Consider the following 15741-nt stretch of genomic DNA (forward strand, 5'->3'; position numbering starts at 1 on the left):
CGTATTTACACGCAGAGGCAAATCTGTGTTTAAGGGAATACGTGGCCACCCACATCATGATGTTGTCAGGCCTCTAGCATAACACTGCTAAGAGATAAAAAAAAAGGCTAAAGCTTTAAGCACTTCTTCTCCCCAAAAGTTGTTATATTATTTGTATTTGATTTAAATTCAAGCATGAAGGAATAGTCTCGTCTTTCTGTCCCCTAACTCTAATTACCCATACCAAAGGATGGTCGTGTTCTTATAATTTTATTGAAATACAATGATCCCTTGGAAGAACTTGTACAAGGTTAAAGGATGTTCACCACAGAACTGTACTTGCACGATATTTGCAATAGAAATATGTAGGCTTCCAGGAAATAAGCATTCCCAGGGTTTGTTTTTTCCTTTAAAAATATTAGTAATGGCAAAGTTAGGTGCCAAAAATCTGTATGACACAAAAGTGTAAAATTTTGACCAGCTGCGGCCTTTAAATTGCCATCCGAAAACTAAACTGCTCTTCATTATCAAAAAGAGGAACTGTTGTAAAAAAAAAATCAATTGTATTGATAAATCACATTTAAATACAGCAGAGCTATTAGAAATAATAAAAAAAAATATGGTTTATTACAATTATTCTTGATCTTATGCTATACTTTTTCCAGCGTGGCCCATTTTCTGTTTGCTGCTACAAGCACTATTATGCTAGGGAGATTTCTAAAATTGAGGATTACATCTGGTCTCAGACTGAAGTATAAAACTAATTAAATGCAAAAGCTGGCATTCTTACTGTTCCTTTAGTGCCCTTCTCTGCATGTAGGAAGTATTTCTTGTTTTTCTTGCTCAACACAGGTTAATATAATCCTTTTTTTTTTTTTAAATAGAGTAGTTTATAAATGCAATAGATTTGAAGCTATCTATCCGAAATAGATGGCTAGTGCTTCATCTCTAGTATGCATCAAAGAGTACAGATATGCAAAATGCGTTGCATTATGCAACGCTAGACATATTATTTTGCCCTCCTAATGGATTTCTTAATTGGGTCTTCTGAGCAGTATGCTTAAATCTCATCATTTTATTGAATGCATACTGATGTTTTGCAGTACTTTATAAATTGGGGTTGGGAGGCACTACCAAAATCCGTGTTCACGGGGCCAGTTGTAGCAGAAATCAGCGCCTGTGGCAAAGAAATGTTTCCTGGCGCAAAGATGATGTTCTGGACCTGTGCTCAGCTGCCTTTGCGGGCTCTTCCTCTCCTCTCCTTACCCAGGAGGTGGGATGATCCCATTTTCTGGTCAGCCGGCACAACGGTGAGGGTGGTTTTCCACTGAGCTCCCAGGACAGACTCAACCAGGGTGTCAAACCAGAGAAACGAGCGCCCACATTTCATGCCATCGTAATTTTTGAAGCAAACCCCCAAAAGCCCAGATGCTGAAGCTTTTGGGGGACATTTGTGCTCTGCCTTCAGCAGCAGACCAGCCCGGGCTCCGTGCCTCCATGCTTTGGGGCGGCTTGGTGGCTCCTCTCCAGAAAATGCACCCGTGGCCAGGGGAAATGAGACAGCAAGCGGGAATTCATTGGAAGAGGAGGAACTGGAAGGCCTTGTTTGAAAGGGGTGTGTAAACCACAACATTAATCTTTTCTGTGGTTACAGGCACTTGCCACAGACTCCTCTGGGGTTGTGGGCAAATGGCCGTGCTGGGTGGTTGGAGTCCAGCGGCGTCTTACCTGCTCAGATACTCATCTGGCAGTTGGACAAGAGGTTGCATTAAGGCCATTTTTGGCATGGTAATCGTGTCAAGAAATAACAATTGAACACTAAATTAGCTCATACTAAAACTCAAGTTTATTGTTTTGTCCCTACTGTGAACTAAGTTAGCAAGCTTTTAAAGTAAGAGAAAAATAAACCAGCAAAGTCAATAAGCTCATTTGTACGTACAAGACCTGTATTCACTGCGACATTTGTTCCTTAATATTAATTGTTCCTTAATATTTTTATTGTTCCTTAATATTTGTTCTCCAAGTATATATACTAGTAAGTATGTATTTACAACACAAGTCAGGTTACACAGGTGACAAAAAATTACTAGTGCAAATATTGGTTTAATTCAAGAATACTGGGCAGGACAATACTTTTGATTATTTTTATATGTGAAAGTATAGTGAGGAGAAACTATTTTCAGTAATTTTCCTACGGCTTTTATTCCAGTTTTCAGTGCGGTTAGTCCTTCCACAACTGCATGGCTGGGGGCTCGATAACAAACAATTGAAACATGTTACCCATCAATATGAGCAGGAACTGGTATGTTTGCATACACAGGAGAAGCAGTTTGCAGGCTGAATTCAGCATCAGTGATCTTACAGGCCACATGTACTTCCAGGGGCAAAAATTAAGCTTTTGTATCCTAGGCTGTATTTGGATATCATACCCCAGAAATTTTGCTTACTTGCAGGTAAACTGTTTTCCTCTGAAGGTCATGCTGTAAAAAGACAGACACAATGTCCAGAAAAAGCACTGGGTTTGGGCTTAAGTACCTGCATTTGATGCCACGCTTGAGATGTGTCAGTACATTATGCTGTCAAACAGGAAGGAAAAAAAAAATGCAACCAAAAAAAAAAAAAGAGCATGTCTGCCCCAGATGATTTCTGGCCTGATTCAAAGCGCCCTGACTTCAGCAGCGAGAGTCCTGATGTGCTTTCGGCGGGGGTTTTGGCTCAGAAGGGTGCGCTTTAAACTTCCAAACCACAGCGTGCAGAGCAGCGAGCCGCCGGGGCAGATGGAAATTGCCAGTCACCGCCGGGGCTGATTCAGGGAACAGCCAGGCTCTGCCATGCTCCAGCCTTGTTTGGAGACGGGAAGCGGGAGGATGCGCGGCGAACATTGCGTGGGAGGCCGCCTTTGCTCAACGTGGATGGCGACGGCACGAAAGAAGATATTAAGGCCAGAACAAAAAAAGAGAGAGGAAGGGAGTGGTCGGAGGGGAAGGCCGGGTGGAATGTGCGGAATTAGCACGGGGTGGAGCAAGAGACAGGGGAAAAAACAGAGGCACGCTTGGGGTTATGCAACTTGGCAGGTTCTTAAATCTGCTACTGGCAGAGGAGGAATCCATAAAAAGCTCTGAGGAGGAGATGTGGCAAAGGGGAATTGACAAGAAGGGTAACACCAATGGGATGGAGCCCAGGTGGCCTGTGCACGGGGGAATTATGACTTAAAAAAAAAAAAAAAAAGAGAAAGAAAAAATGAAAGAGAAAATGAGATAAAGAAAAAAAGATAAAGAAAAAGAAGAGTTGCTGAAGAATTCTGGTTGCCTTGTATGTCGTATCCATAGAGTTTCTTTTTCTTCAAGTTCGTGCGATGAAAGGGTTTTCTGAGCTGCACTGCCTAGGTAGGATGTCCTGTATCATGGGTACCCTCGTGTTCCACACAAAGTACAAAAGAGGTACAGAAAATGTCTTCCCTTTGCAGAATCCAAATGTTATAGGAACTTCTGAGTGTGTGTGTGCGTGTAGGCAGCGCATGGCTAAACACTCCGAATAATGTGCAGGTAAGTAACTTTCTTGGGGAGTGCTTGTCAATAAATATTCTGTGTACGTGCACATACGCCACCACAATACACACAATCCATAATCAGTGAGCTAAACTAAGGAGGCGCTGAGAGGCCAGCTGAAGAGGTCAGGGTACTGCTCCAGCAAAAAAACCCCACAGTTTGAAAAGTCATTTTGTCTAATATTGGTGCTTCTGTCATGGAAAGTGCTGAACAGAAACCTGGGATGATCATCAGGTGGCTATTTCACAGTAATCAAAAGTAATGACACATGCAAAAAAGCCTCATCGGCAGCTTCAGCCTAAGAGAATGAACCCTTGCCTCATACGGGCAGAAAATGTGAAGAGATCTAACAGTGCTATGCAGAACAAATCCTAATGTAATTCAAAACTCGATTATATAGACTTTGAACTGAAACTTGATGACTCACCGGTGTTTTGGTGACTGCTACAAGCACTCTTAAGGAAGTTTCAAAGTTCTTTGCAAGTAAAAGGTTAATACTTTCTGAATCCAGGGAGTATGCAACCTGGCTTCTCCCGTCTCTGAAAGAAGCTCAAGGAAGAAACATCAATAAGTGGATCGCTTCATTCAAATGACATTGTGTAACCACCTACAGTAAGAATTTAGGGTGAGGCCTGAGAAACACTTCATCAAGATGGAAAATTATGAAGGGTGTGTGTCTTTCATCACGTATTGTATTTCTTCATTTTGTCTTGCTGATACAGTAACAACCAAGATGATCTTCTCAGACATAATTAGCAAGGCATTGGCTTGGATTCAAGATAAGAGCGTTTCAGACCTTTAAGAACAGAACTAAGATCCAAATGGGTAGTAGGTTACTCACTGCTGAATGAAGACGTTCAAGGATTTAATTAGTGCGTGGAAAAAAGATCTGGTGGTCTTTCACGGTGGACAGAGTTAAAGGTGGAGGTGCAGTATTCTCTCTTTTTCTGTGCCCTCACATCCAGCAGGAAAGCCACTATTCCTGAGGAACCAACAGACAGTATCGTCAAAACCCAGGTACAAATATTGTCTTGACTAGACCGCAGCAATTATCATCCCTCTGTCAGCACCCTGACTGACTTTCCCACGGATCCAAGGAATGGAGGAGATTATAACGTATTTACAAGTGACAATTTAGTCTAGCAAAAAATGTAAGGAACTGTAGGTTTTGGCATGTCTATTTGATGAGATGATTAAACAACAGTTGTTCTTGTCTCCTACAAAGGTGTATTGACCAATAAGCCTGGCCCCTTAAGTCACAGTCTACAAATGAGTGTCTGGTATTTTATTCACGGTATGACAAAAAAACGGGGTAGTCTGTCTGCTAAATCACTTCTATGCTTAGGAATATTTGGTGGCAGATGTACTGCTTTCATAACCAAACTGTCTCCTGACCCACAGGGATTATTTTGTCTCTTCCTCGCTATGAGCGTGCTCGTAATTTGACGGGCTGATTCTGCACATTCCCACTGCCCAAGCATGAGGGAGCTGGCTGCTACTATGGCTTTGCCACAGTTTCTTTGCACAGATACCTAGTCTTTCAATCAGCCATGCCGCTTTATGGCAGGAGAGGAGCCTAGTTAAATTATGTGGGCTCAAGAGAATGAAAATGGAGCTGTGGCCTCATACGCTGTGTGGCAAAAGTGCCAGGGGCCAAATACCTCATCCACCCTCTTCCTACGTCAAGTGACCTTTTCTTAAGGCTTGTCTCCATGTGGCAAGCCTTCTGCAATAGGTATGAAACACAATTAGAGCTTAATAGCTATTTAATACGTGCCCTCTGCATGGACTTTCCTATTTTGCAAGAAAAGCTGTGTTGAGGTTTATCATAACCCAACACAGAATAACTTTTGCGCATAAAACACCATCAAGAGACTCAATGCTATCACTTGGTACACAGCATCTTCTAGCATGACTTGTTTCAGGCTTTTCCTTCATGTAAACATGTTTGGTGAAAGTTTTCATAACTCGTGCTCAGAACCAACAACATTTACTTCTCTCAGATGCTTTTCATCAGTCCTAACTAGAATGTATGCTGGAGTGGTGGATGAGCAGTCTCAAACAGATGATTTATAATCTCACTAGACCACTCATAAACCGAGAAGGATTTATTCAGGGATTCAGAAACAATAAACTCAAGAGTGACTGAATCAAGATTGTCCATTTTAGAAAGGATTTTGAGGTTTTACATTAACCAAAGATTTGGTATTTACCCAGCTAAAAAGGAGGGTCCAGAATGCTCACTGTTTTAAAGGACTCTTCCTTAGAAGAGGAAGAGTGCACAAACCCCAGACAGTGGGGTTTTTAAGTCTCAAAGCTCGGGCACCAGGAAAAAATACCCCGTATGAAGAGGGAATGGAAGCCAACAAGGAGATAAACTGGGCATTATGCTAGCTGACACATCAGCTCCTAGATAGTGCTGCTGGTATTTACAAGAATTATGGAGAGAAGGAAAGCTGAGGTGTGTGAAGATATGGATGCTGGCCAGTGCCACCTTGCAGCTACAGGGGATAAAAGAAACTGAGGAGCATCCAGGCATCTCTGCTCTGACCGCAAGAACACATTGGGAACAAGGCAATGATGGTAAAAAGGCTGCTCTCTGGTACAGGTTTACAAGTGGGAATCAAATGTGTGTCTCTTTCTAGCTGGGGCTTTGTCCAGGTGATTCAGGGGGCTAAAGTACTCCCTCACCTTCTCCACCATTACCTTCAGCAATGAAGAAGCTTCCATGGGAAGCGTGTCCTTATACAAGACAGAGAGACTGGTGCTGTACCGCTCAGCTGTTTCATCTCTTTCACACGCAGCCCTAAGCACCCCCTGACCTGTGAATGTAGAGCTCAGCAGGGGCTATTTCTGCATACCAGCTCAACAGCTCGGGTGGCTGTGGGAGTTTCTCCTTGTCTGTAAACCCCATGACTAGGTTATGTGCTGACTCTACTTATTTCCTTTTCTGTTTTGACCGTTCCTTGTGTAGACGAGTACTCAAAAATTATGCAAAGGTAAAGGTTTGATTCTCCTTTCACATTCATGTGAACTCAGATTCAATTGTTATAGATACATAGATAGATAGATAGATAGATAGATAGATAGATAGATAGATATACATACACACACACACATTTTGCTCATCATGACTGATAGCCCTGGAGCGTGGAATTGTTTGTCTGGAGTACAAGTACGAACAGGCTGGTAGCAACGTGTGTTTCAGTACCCGCCTTCGCCATTCTGCCTCAGCGCTGGAGAGGCTGCAAGATGAAAAAGCAGCCCAGATGTATTACAGCATCCTGTAATTTTATCATGAGATTTACTATATTTTGTGGTCTTCTTTTAACCCCAGAGACTGAAATCCAGAGATTTCCTGAGAATCTCTTGCGTTGATTTTTCCAAAGGAAAAGTTTTGAGGTCTTGACATTGCAAAGAAAGTTTTGAAAATTGTGATGCAAGTTTGCCACAGAGATTCAGAAGGAAAACACCAAAGGTCATAAAAGGCACATTATTATCTGGGGAGGCTGACTCATGTGCTTTGGGAAATGCAATTTGCAGTATTGTGTAGGGTCACTTCTGCCCTACTTCATCTATGCAATCACTCGTACCAAAAAACCAATTATAATGCATTACTACTCTTTTTTTTGCAATATGCTCTGGTCCCTCATCCCGACCAGCTATGCAAAGGATAGAGCAATGGTCCTGTTGCGTTTTCTTGAACTTCTTGGGCCTTGCCTACAGATGATCTTAAAACACAGCTAGCCAATACGGCTCTTCTTTGGGGAGATTGGAGGGGGTCAGAGGCAGCAGGCCAGGTAGTGATTCATTTTAAGAAATGGATTGTGCCTGTATAAATTCAAAATACAGAAACCCTGTGCTCAGACTTCATGTTCACTTCTCTAGGTATTCTGGGGAGTATCTTTGTCTTGGTGTGCACAGCTGACATCCCTATTGCTACGTGCCCCTTCTTCAACAGAGACAGAGAGGCAAGAATTCTTCAGAAACAATGAAGCAGTTTGGGTTGGATAAAATATCAAAAGGATGAGGTATTTTTAAAAAAAACAACCAACCCCAGGTGATAAAATACTGCATGACTGGAATGAAGAGCAGAATTGTTCAATGACGTGGAAAATGAAACAATACAACAAATCTAACAAAATCGGCCAACAGTTTCCTCAACGTGTAAGCAAGATTGCTTTCAACACAGCCATTCCCTCTCCCCCTGTCAAAAGGAATTTCAGAGTTGAAAGTCTCATGTTTCGTGGTTATAAGAAAATTTGATGCAGATCCTTACATGGATTAAGTCAATCTAGCTCCGTCCATTCATTCCCTTGAACCAAAACCCATTTGTTGCAGTTTGAGGATCTGACTCCTTCCTCCTCCACAACCGAGCACAGATACAGCTCCCTCTCACCACTTTATATTGAAGCATGTCACTTACAAGATGTATGAGTTTCTTTTAACTGTGTTAAAGTTCATTTTGTTTAAGCCCGCGGTTCTCCCGCCTGCACACAATATATGCAGCTATAATTTTTTGTGTGACTAATTTGCCCTCATAGTTGTGGGCGATTAAATGGCTTTGCCGTATTTGGTTGGCAGGGAGGTAAGCACCTTTAAATATATTGTAATTGGGCCTTGGGTGTTTTTTTTTGTCTAGCCTTGTTAAAAGCTTAGTTAATGCCTTTCTTGGAGCTGACTTCATGAACGCACAAATGAAAAACTTCTCTGAGTTGTTTTGTACAGCACAGCTAATTAATACTGTGAAGTACAACTGCCTTAAGTAGGAGAATCACAGCTCATAAATAAAGATAAGAAAATTATAAGAGGTGTGACTGATATGTATCTAATTACCTGTTTGGGAGCCAGCCTGATCTGGAAGAACCAGAAGAGATTTGGGAGGCAGGAAATCCTGTGTCGTAATCCTTATTCCACCAATGACTCCTGTTGCCATAGGCAAGTTGCCCTGCCTTTCCTCGCCCAAACGGCAGTCACTCAATGAGAGTCACATAAGGATTTATTAACAGAACAGAAAAAGCACCTGAAGTGCTTAAAGTGTGATTTAGGTACTTAAGAATGTTACACGGCACAGATACTGTCCCTAATTAAAATTTTCTTGCACCATTCTCCATATCCTGTTCGCAAGTTAGGAAACGGAGACTCCTCGTTTCTCAGGGGTTGCTCCTTGGAAGTTGAACAAATCTGACTTTTGTTACTTTAACGTAATGGATTACAAAGCACATTGCTAAAAGGGAATTATCATAGTAAGGTGCATGGTGCTGAAGAGAGTGCTGCCAAAGGGCTGCTGATAGCACAGGATCAGGATTTTGTGTCTCCTTCAGCCAGGAACAAGAAATCAGTGTCAATCCTCAAAAGAAAAAGAAAAAAAAAGTCTCAGTTATTACAACTCCATCTTGATCCATAATTTTACTCAAAAGCAATGTTCATAAAAGGATCTCAACTCCTGTTTTGTAACAGCTCACTCCTACAATAGACAGAGGAAAAAATCTCTGAAGATGGGGAAATCCAAGAGGAAGTTAACTGGAGGCTGAGTCAACATTGTAACCGTGCAGTCAGAGGGTAGATGTAAAATCCTGAAACGCTTCAGTGAGCTTTGCTGATCCAAATCCGGACGCATTTAGGCAGATGGGGGAGATTCCAGCCATCTCCATGGTGTTCCTCAATATTCAGACCCGCCCTGTGTGTGAGGTGTCTTACAAACACATCTGGAACATCTGTGTTTTCCCATATTACGCGATGACTGCCAATTTGTAATACCTGCTTGTTCATATTGTCTCATTTGGTAACATATAAGCTGTACATTTAAAGTTATTTACCCAACCTTGGGCCCGAACAAATCACCTTTCTAACCTGTCAGGGGTTAGCGTGGGTCTGGTGAGAGGATTTCCTTCCAGGCTACGGCCACCGATACACGGGCTTTTAGGGCACAGGAAGAGGAGCAAACCCTTTTCAGGTTCCTCCTAGGACAGTCTGTAAATCCTTTCTCTTTTCAGTATATTCAATTCAAGGAAGATTCTTACCTCCATTAAATTAATGTAATTAATTTAGGCCAAGTCACCTCGCATACACGCTAGGTAGACCATGGCACCGTGGCTTCTCTAGCCTCGATAGCTCTGTAGCATCCATGTCTCGTATTTCCTGTTGGGGTGGATAACTGCACCCCTGCAAGGCGGAGAAACTGAAATAGGTTGACCTCTTTCGTACTTTTCTGTTCTGAGTCATCGCTGAGCAAACAAACACTGTTGTGAAGAAAAGAAACTTAGGAAAATGTCTGAGCAGGACCACGGAGCTGCATGTTGGTCCACTAGTGCTAAAAACACCTGAGAATGTAGAGGATAAGTGGGCATGTTTTTGACTTTCACGTGGGAGGAGAAATCAGAGAGGTGCCGGTAAAAAGTCAGGCTAATGAAAGGTATTTTGCCTTTTTTGTTACAAAATTTATTTTGTCTGGGTACTTGGAAGATAATGGCTATAACAATACTACAACCGCAGCAAAATGGAAAGCAGCCAGGTCATAGTTTTGCTTCTGGCAAGGAGCTGAAGCACTTAATACCTTTGATAGTGTTTCATGAAACCAGGCAGATAAATTATGAAAGAGTATTACAGAACGTGAAAATAAAAGTGAACTGAAGCATACAAGAAAGCTATTTTCATCAGAAGGTAGATGGAGAGGGTGAAACGCTGGAGAAGGCTGACCGGTCTAGGGCTGACTGCTTCGAATAGTTGACTTGGATGAGGCAAGACTATTTGAATCTGGAACATAAGATTCAGAATTGGAAAGGTGGAAGACTTGGGTTAAATGTTAACAAAGCAACTAGTATTTGTGAAACAGAGGAAGTTACCTAGCCCAGCTGGAACGGACGAGAGGCAGGACAACCGCCTTGCACAGATGCCAACACAGAGGTCTCAGAGCTCTCCAGCAGAAAAGCCCAGAAGCAGAAAGACAAGCACGGATCAAATTTCAAATCCTTTGGAAGAAAGAAAAAATAATAATAATGATAATGAGCCATACACATTGCAACAAACAACGTGAGCCAACACAATGTCTGGCATGGGGATGTTGGTGTAAGATCTGCAGAGGATTACATCACTCCGCAAGAGCCTGCCAGCAGTAGCAGGTTGTGCCCAGCAGGCTGGGAGGGATGACAGCAGCCCCGCCAGCTCAGAGGAATGCTTTGTACAAGCACTGAGGGTACAGCGTGCCAGGGGAACGGGCGAGCGAGCGAAGAAGGGGGAGGAAGGAAAGAAGGAAGCATTGTTCGGAGAACAAACAGGATATTTGCGCTCAGGTGTGCAAGCCAGCGTGATGCCAAAGGCCACTGGTACGCAGGAAAATCTACAGCAGTAAAAGGCTGGCAAGGGAAAAAAAAATAAATCTGTTCTCGCTCTGGCTCGCTGATCCTCGGTAGCAGGGGTGCACTGCCTTAAGGAGAAAGATCTGGCAGAGACGGAGGCAGAACTGTGGGACAGTTGTAGGGAATCTGAAGACCCTCTCTGTGCAACAAGGACTGCAAAGGCTGAAAAGCTTTAAGTGGGAGACCACTGGCGTGTCTTTTGATTTTTGCTGTTCGCTCTATCTCTAGGTGAATTGAGGGCTGAGCTAGTTGAAGGAGAATGTTGAGAATCACCTTAGTAAGACTCTGGTCACAGATTCCTGGAGAGACGTATTTAACACTACATGCTGCAGGTGGCTTTGCAAGCATCTGCAAAGCTGGGGTTGGGGCGGCAAGAGTGCTGGCATACAAGGACCGAATCCAAAAATGGCAAAACGACAGCATTACCTCTAGCAAGAGGGGAATGCAGAAAAATCTGCCGTGAGAAAGGTGCCTTTGTCAAGGTTTGCGAGGCTACGGAAACAGCGGCGGGCCCAAGCCCTCAATGTGAGACTGATCGGCCAGGGCTAGGATTGCTGCGGACTTTACAGGATGCCTGGCATTGCTCGACGCAAGATGTGGCTTTTCCTGTATTTTCATAGCAGCTGGCCACTCTTGGGGACCATCAGGAAGCAGCCTCGGCACTTAAATGGATAAACCGTACACAAGCTGTATCTCCAATACCGCATTTGGGCCACCTTGTGTGTGTGCATTGCATATCTGACCCATGTAGGCACTGCAGTTAGATGCACCGTGGCCACACAGAATGGCTCTCCAGCCCACGGCACTCAGTTGACCAGGCCCCATCTTCAGGCATGCTGTGGAGACAATCCACATACGCTACAAGGCAAAGGCCTTCACTATGTTGCCTTGAGCCTCCAAAATCTCTATGACACCCTCGAATAAAAAGCTCAGCTCACACCGTGTTCATGGTGGTGAAAAATAAGTTTTTCATCCAGTTCTGGAACTTTCACTTTCCAGCGAAAATCAAGACTCGTCCCCTGGGAAGTGTAGTATCATGAGGGGCTGTGAAAACACAACAGATGCCACTCAGCCCCTTTCACTAGTTCTGGACTTTTCTTTCGGGGCCTCAAGTATGTTACTAGAAGAGTCAGCTCTTCATTTCCATGAAGGCTGCCTTTCTGGTAACCATTACGTCACCTTGAAGGATAGAGAAAATCCAGGGTCTCAGGACAGCATTTGGGTATGCAATGTTTGCAATATTTCAGTCAATCCTGCTTATCCCCTTTTCCAGCTGTCTTGAAGTTCCATGAAAATCACTCCCTTCCACATCTTGACTTACTTCCCTATACTTTGCTTCACCCCAGAAAAGTAAGACTTCAAATACGTGCTGTAAGGGTTTTCAGTTGAGACAGAAGAAAAATAATTCAGAGATATGCCGGTACTATTCCCAGAAAGGGAGAAAGGGAAGCTTTAACAGGTTATCCGTGATACCATGATAACCTGATGCCAAGCTGAGGCATTTTACGGCTGAGCCTCAGCTCATCCTCCCGGAGCGCAGGCAGAGCTCCGTGTGCCCATCCAAGCTCTGCTGATAGTCTGCATTTGCAGAGCAGGCAGGAGGAATTTCAACAGCCGCTTCCCAGATATTACTCCTTAGCAAAGCCTCTCATGTCAGAAGCCAGTGCTTTGGGAACATCTTGCAGTCATTACGTAGGCTATCTGTTACTCAGCGACAAGCCACTAGATAACTGTGCGTTACCGCCAGGAACAGAACACTGCTGTTAACGTTTCTTCTTAATGGAAAAAAAAAAAAGTAGTAACGTTTTGAGAAGTGACACCCACGCGAAGCTGAAAATCCCTGTCTTGCCTAGTGCCACAGATCCCCACGGCTATGGGACCCTTTAGTGGAGGGGAAGCCAAATGGTGATTCAGCCTGCACTGTGTACTGATATTGTTCAGGGTGGGAGCGCGAGCCCCCACTGGCACCACCGGTGAGTTCATGTGCACCAGAATCGGTGGGGAGAGTTTTTCAAAGACCCACAGTTATTGCATGAAAAACAAAACTTTTTTTTTTTTTTTTCCTTTTCCTTTTCTTTTCCTGACCGTATCTCTGTGTGGATGTGGTCAGCCCCGGGTTCCGTCCTAGTGTTGCCTGACGCAAAACCATCGGTCCCATGGAGCCCTGTCTAAACTCAAGCTATCGCAAGTACGATAGCAAACATTTTAAAGACATGGTTACTTTCAGTTCTGTGACATGCCCTTGGACTCCGTTGGATCAAGCGCTGACAGAGTCAAGGACCTGACACCAGGCTGGAGGTGGGCTTTCTAGGTTTGTTTTTTTTTTCTCGCTCTTTTTACTATTTTAGTCACCTAATAGTATCTGAGCTGCAAACCAAAGCAGATGTGATTATCTCAGCTGTCACTGGGACGGAAGTGGTATTGTAAATAGATAGGATCCAGACCACATAGCACTTTAAAGATCCAATTGCAACACGCCGATATACAAATAGGAAGCCACTGCAGCCTTTCAAGCATCAATGCAAAGCTTTCACAGGGACTATCACCATTGTCAGCTGTTTCATTCATACCTCCCAGTACCATCTTACGTAGAGTGCGCTGCAAAAGCTCCTTCCCAAAGCTGCATGTTCAGCTTTAATGAGAAAAGGAAACGGTAGGCAGAAATAAAGTAATTGAACTGCCAGAGTTACGGCAGCCCTAAGAGCGGCTGAATCAATGAGAAGTGAAAAGTATATTACGGGTGATGGAGACTTTCGAAAGGAAGAATGTTATTGAGAAGGGCAAGGTTAGAAAATCACCATTAAAACTAGATTTAAAGGTATAAGCAAAGACTCGGTCAGCCTGAAAGAAATTATCTTCACACAATTAAGCACATACTTAACTGGACTTCTTATACAACTTAGCTTACACTTAAACAGTTTCCCAGTACAAGTAGTAATTGTTCTTATCACAGCAGATGTTCTCTGAAATTTTGTGTCAGAATCCATCGTAGGTAAACCAATCCGTCTACGGAAAAGCTCCTTTTACAAAATCATAGGGCTTCTGATATCTAGAACAATGAAATAAAACATACGGTTTTGCCTATTGTAGTGTATTTATAAGTGATACCCACAGCACATCATTTGTAGGTAAAATACTGCCTGAATGTTTAGTCAATTTTATATTTGCAGATATACGATCATTAAGTCTGGTCTGATTCTGCTAGAAATTGTAATACCCTAACTTTACGTCTTTTTAGGATTATTACCACATTTTCCAAAAGAATTTTTATTCCAAGGGGACTTTTCAGGGAACAAGATGCATCTTGGTATGAGCAGAACTGGCAACACTTTTAAGGTGGACTTTAATAGTAAACAAATCACTGAATTTGATAGATTTCTCTGAATGTTATATGATGTTTGATTTATTTATGTAATAACTTATAGGAATTTATTTTTACATGCTATGTTCAAAACTCAAGTTTAAAATCTGCTAAGTCTTTGATATATTTATTAGAACCGGAACTAGTTATGAATAGGGATAAGTCATTCTTTGACGCTTCCACTGAAAGCTTATCTGCAACAAACTATAGTTATAGAAACTCCCAAGTTTAATTTTACCAGTCAAATACTTGAAGTACATGTAATATACCTCGGAGGCTAAATATACTAAACTGTGCAAGATCCGTTACCAATCCACAGAATTCTATTAATGCAAATACTATCATAGGTAATTTCCCTTCTTTTATTTTTTTCTTACTCTCTTAAAAAGTAAATGAAACATAGACACCTGATCTAATGAAGCCCCAACAAAGACTACACGGGGAGGGTGTTTTGTTCGTCTGTATTTCTATGTATAAAACAGAAGAAGGTTTATTCCGTTCTGCATCTCCAAATGAAAAGCACAATCAAATACGTTTTGAAGTGCCAAAGGAAATTACTACACAGGAAAAGTTCAGACCACAATCCTGTAAGGATTGTCCTGTAAGGGGGTCACAGGTTACATGCGCTGACCCCACTGACAGGGCTGTATTGACTAGAGGAGCTATCCTGTGAGGATTCCTCAACCTCCCCCACCAACTAAACCTTAATCTTTTTGCAACAGCTAAGGAAATTGCGAGGAAAAACTTTGATTCTTCTGCACGGGGGAGGCACAACTGTGGAAAACTCATTGATGGAGAAAGCCACCCTGATTTTAAAAAGTTTTACAATTCATTTTGATTGCATGGTGCAAGCATAACCCACCCGTATCCTTGCCAAAGCTCCAGTTTTATACTTTCATCCTCCCTCAGGCTGCAGAATCTCACACAGGACAGATGTGGGGAGGAAAGTTAGGTATCTAAAAGATGGATATCCATATCTATACCAGTTGCATTATGCTTCCTTTAGTGGTGATGGACGAACAGAGACACCTCCAGAGGGCAATTCGTCTCACTCTAATGTAAATGGCTGAAGTAGATCAAATGAACTGCCCTCTGGAGATACTGGTTGCTGTCCTTTATCTACATAGCGGGCTTTAGGCAACTATTTAGGTGGTGAGATGTACCCCACCTTAAACCTCTACTTTGTTTTGAAAACAGGACCGAGCCATTTATGCCTTTTAGGTGTAAATGAGCCACTTAGGCCTTCCCCACGTGTGAGTCACATGCAAAGCCTTTGGTGGCATCCCAGGGCTCCTGGAAATTTGCAGCTTCCCCAAGACTGCAGCAGTACCTCGCCAGGACTCAGTGTAAACCCGAACAACCTGACACCCTCTCTAGTGAACACCTCCCAGCTATTGCCAAAGCCAAAATGCTCTCTGACTGAGCTGCTGTTTCAGGTTATTCTGATTGGGGCGTGATGGAGCCATTCTGCCAACTCTTTGCCACCCAAAAAATA

The sequence above is a fragment of the Larus michahellis genome, chromosome 1, assembly GCF_964199755.1.
Source record: "Larus michahellis chromosome 1, bLarMic1.1, whole genome shotgun sequence".
Lineage (NCBI taxonomy): Eukaryota > Metazoa > Chordata > Aves > Charadriiformes > Laridae > Larus > Larus michahellis.